Genomic DNA, 5,000 nt, shown 5'->3' with positions numbered 1-5,000 from the left:
AAAGGCTACTATTGCTTAGCATTCATAAAGGCATATAGAAAACGGCCCAGTGACGTGTGAGCCAAGGTCTATAGACCTTGGTGTGAGCGATAAAGTTACACAATACCTGACGTATTTAGCAAAATCTATAAATATACACACATCATGATCACAGGAGACCAAATTCGTTTTACGATGTCGTTACACGAGTCGAAGTCGTTTTACGAGTTTCGACGTGTTTACAATCCAATCTAATAGGAAGCCTAAAAGAATTGATAAATCACATGATACTAAATTGAAATAATCAAATCAATGGTAGGCCTATTAATACTTTAACTACTATAATTTATTAGAGTACACTGGAGCACACTACTCTATCCTATCAATAGTAGGCCTATTACTACTTTTACTACTATAATTTTTTAGAGTACTACTCTATCCTATTTCTCTTCCTCTTATTTTGTTAAAATATTTATAGTTTGTATAGGAGATATTTATTTTAATCTCGTTGCTCTTCTTAAAATATTTCATTTTTCTTTGCTTCCTTTCCTCACTGAGCTATTTTCCCCGTTGGAGCCCCCTGGCCTTATAGCATCCTGCTTTTCCAATTGGGGTTGTAGCTTAGCAAATAATAATAATAATAATAATAATAATAATAATAATAATAAAAATAAAAATAAGAGCACACTATCCTATTTCTCTTCCTCTTATTTTGTTAAAATATTTATAGTTTATATAGGAGATATTTATTTTAATCTCGTTGTTCTTCTTAAAATATTTTATTTATCTTTGCTTCCTTTCCTCACTGAGCTATTTTCCCTGTTGGAGCCCCCTGGGCTTATAGCATCCTGCTTTTCCAATTGGGGTTGTAGCTTAGCAAGTAGTAATAATAATAATAATAATAGTATCTTACACTTACTATTATCATACTTTTATCAATAATAACGTTATAACAACATTAGTATCTTTCGAACTACCGGTTATGATAAAATGCAGACTAATTATAGCAGCTGATAATCTACCCCAACAATAAAAACAGTTTGGTTACAGAATTAAACTATGAATTATTAATACCTAAGGTTAAAGTCATGGTCAAGTCATATAACCTTGTACGTAATAATTACATAAAACAAAAATCCTAAAATAAATAAGATTTTTTGTTATTAAAAAACTATCACCCGATGACATTACACAACTTTGAAAGCATTACATAAAAGGGAGGGACACCCAGTACAGCGCAGACCTCCGCAACGGCAGCTTATTTATCGACCTTGACCTTAACATGTATTAATTTGTGTGGATTTTCATACACTCAAATATGAACCAAGTTTGAAGTCTCTGTGACAACGATGTCCAAACTTATGACTGATGACGTGAACTGGACATTTTGCTTGACCGTGACCTTGACCCTTGACCTTCCAAAATTTAATCATTTCCACCTCGTTACATAACAGTTAATCCCTGCAAGTTTCATTACTCTACGATTAAAATTATGGCCAGGAAGCTGTTCACAAACAAACACACAAACAGGGGGTAAAACGTAACCTCCTTCCAACTTCGTTGGCGGAGGTAATTCAACTGCCTAACCTGATTTAAAAATCATAGTAACCCACTGACTGACATTTCGAAATCGAATTATATAAGATATAAATTATCAATCACTTTTAAAGTGGGCAAAAGTCTACTTGGAGGCAGGGTAGGCCTATTAATATTAAGCATTACGGAAGTAGGCCTATTAATAAATAGGCAATTTCAACAAATCTTCCATGCAATAGGCCTGTTTATACATAGAGACTTTTAACCTACAGAGAGAACCTGTTTTACCTAGAAAGTTCGAAGGAGAACACTTGTGGCTTAAAACACCTGTGTAATGTGTACGTCGGTATACAAACACTGTCACAATTGGTGTAAGTAGTTCAGTAACATGGGATCTTCGACTTTGCTTAGTTTATTCTGCTGATAATCTCTCTCTCTCTCTCTCTCTCTCTCTCTCTCTCTCTCTCTCTCTCTCTCTCTCTCTCTCTCTACTTTCATTGCATATCATGGTGTTTTAACCTCTCTCTCTCTCTCTCTCTCTCTCTCTCTCTCTCTCTCGTCTCTCCTCTCTCTCTCTCTCTCTCCTTCCGTGCATATCATGGTATTTTAACATTCTCTCTCTCTCTCTCTCTCTCTCTCTCCTCTCTCTCTCTCTCTCTCTCTCTCTCTCTCTCTCTCTCCTCTACTTTCGTGCATATCATGGTGTTTAAACATTCTCTCTCTCTCTCTCTCTCTCTCTCGTCTCTCTCTCTCCTCTCTCTCTCTCTCTCTCTCTCTCTCTCTCTCTCAATTAAGAAAATGATAATAGGAATGCCATTGCACTAAACCGCATTTCAAACTATTAACAACATAGCACAATGAAAATTATACTAAAACTGTTTAAAATTATACTTTAAAAACTCTCAACAAAATCAGGCACATTTTCATACAAGAAAACAACAATAAAATAAATGGAAAACAAGCACAACTTTACGTAGAACCTATGCCTTTAGGCCTAAACCTGATCTAACACATCAATAGGCCTACTACGTTGTCACGAGCAAACATAGTATATGTTATGTCATTGCGTCATGGCAAAGCAACACATGATGGTAACTAAGCCCTTTATAGGCCTATCCTCTTTGATATTTAAATAATCATCCTAAACAAATGAAGATCATAGAAATAACAAAAACAATATTAACCTAACTGGGTCACTCACTGCCACAGTCGAAGGTACAAACACACACACACACACACACACAAAAGAAGCTCCAATAGTGGATTCATGTGACTTCGTCCAACTGATTTAATCTTCAGCCAATTAATTTAATTAATTTAAAAAAAGAGCGTAAATAAAATTAATTAAATTAAATTTATCATGAAATAATGGCTGTACACACGTAGCGAAAAACGTGAGGCAATTGCCACATCAGCAAGTAAATCGCGGGTATCAACACAGCATTTAATTAAAAACACACTTAAACACATTCCCAAAGATCACTGTGGTAAGACCAACACTATATAACACTGGAAACTGGAAGAGGTATGGAAAAAAATGACGTATTCTAACCTGGAACTGTAGACGAGCGATCCCTTCGAGCAGCGAGACGTGTCTGAGGAGGAGCCGTTGTAGTATACAAGAAATCAATGAAAGGACGTCAATGTTGCCAAGTAGTGTATTTTAAGTGTCTCTCACAATTACATTTCTCAGGATCTTGATAACAAAGATATGCTGGATTTCACTCTCCCACACTCCCTCTCTTCCTCTCTCTCTCACTCTCACCCTGGAAATGCAGCGCACAAGCGCCAGCCTCGCAGTGAAGGGAAATATCTGTATTATACTATCACTTCGCCAATCCACATTATCGACGTAAAACGGTAACCTTGGCAACCGCGGTCGCGCATGCGCAGTTCTCCCAACTAGAGCGCGGCCGCGCCCCCTTTTGTCTAGTATCGATTAGAGATTCTGTGGTCTCGAAACTCTGCTATTCCATCAAATATACAATTTCGCCGGATAATATTCTTAAATGAAATTATTAAAAGCCAATGACGTTAATTTAATGATTTGAGAGTTCATGTCAACATCGGGATTAATACATTTATCAGAGTTTTTTTTTTTTTTTTCTTCCTTCGCCAACGGACGTCCGCACTTGAAACCTGTTACGTAGACGAGCTTATCAGACGTGTTGATGACGTCACAGTCGCTCAGCTGACGAGCCGACCGCGAACGGAAACAAAAAACGGATAAAAAAAAGGTTTTGCAACGAATTATATATAAAATTTACGGGCGATGTGAGGGAATACATTTGGTTACACACACACACACACACACACACACACACACACACACACACACACACACACACACACTACAAAAAAACAATAATTTACATATTTCTGAATCCTGGGAACTTTGTAATTTATAATTCTTGAAGAATATACTTTATTCTACACAAATACAGTATACTGTAGTACGAAATACACCGACGTACATAAAATATTTCTGAATCTTACGAACTTTCGGAGTTTTAAATAATAAATAGAATTTATTTATAATTTCTCGTAGATACAAAAAGCTAGTGTGATGAAATTAACTTTTCCAGTGTTATAACAAATTCTGAAGTTCAAATCATTAATTATATATGCAATTTGTCTCAGGACTTTTCAACCACACGTGACGAGAGAGAGAGAGAGGAGAGAGAGGAGAGAGAGAGAGAGAGGAGAGAGAGAGAGAGAGAGAGAGAGAGAGAGACTATTTGAGAAATCTTAAATCCGTAAAGGTGAGATTGAAGATATCACAATCAGTTTCTCTCTCTCTCTCTCTCTCTTTCTCTCTCCCTCTCTCTCTCTCTCTCTCTCTCTCTCTCCTCTCTCTCTCTCTCTCTCCTTCCCGTTTCAAAGCCAATTTTCAACACCACGCTGGCTAATGCTGGTGATGGTGGGAGATTTTCGTCTGATCGCTCACGGCAAACCAACCTAGTATGGATGGCCCTGACTAGTACAGCTCTTCCCATCATGGCGATACGCAAACCCTTTCATCACGTTAAGGTGTCCTCATTCAGAAAGACCTAAATTGATTAAAAGTTTAACATTGCATATTACTTGTACTACATACAGACACACATACTATATATATATATATATATATATATATATATATATATATATAAAGTATGTATATATATATATATATATATATATATATATATAAAGTATGTATATATATATATATATATATATATATATATATATATAGATATATATAGAGAGATATATATATACATACTTTATATATATATATATATATATATATATATATATATATATACATACTTTATATATATATATATTATATAAAGTATATATATATATATTATATAAAGTATATATATATATATATATATATATAATATATATAGAGAGAGAGAGAGAGAGAGATATATATATACATACTTTATATATATATATATATATATATACATACTTTATATATATATATTATA

At 34.7% G+C, this 5,000-nt stretch overlaps 1 long non-coding RNA gene across 1 annotated transcript in view; it reads right to left on the bottom strand.

The window, feature by feature from the left end:
- The window catches only part of LOC137636963 (uncharacterized), a 33,745-nt gene extending 30,464 nt beyond the window's left edge, over positions 1-3,281 (bottom strand). The window contains exon 1 of the long non-coding RNA XR_011043316.1: positions 3,068-3,281. This is a non-coding gene — a long non-coding RNA (uncharacterized lncRNA). The remainder of the gene's footprint in view (positions 1-3,067) is intronic.
- Positions 3,282-5,000: the final 1,719 nt, after the last annotated feature.

The sequence above is a fragment of the Palaemon carinicauda genome, unplaced genomic scaffold (genome assembly GCF_036898095.1).
Source record: "Palaemon carinicauda isolate YSFRI2023 unplaced genomic scaffold, ASM3689809v2 scaffold47, whole genome shotgun sequence".
Classification (NCBI taxonomy): domain Eukaryota; kingdom Metazoa; phylum Arthropoda; class Malacostraca; order Decapoda; family Palaemonidae; genus Palaemon; species Palaemon carinicauda.
This window is presented reverse-complemented; position numbering and strand designations above follow the sequence as displayed.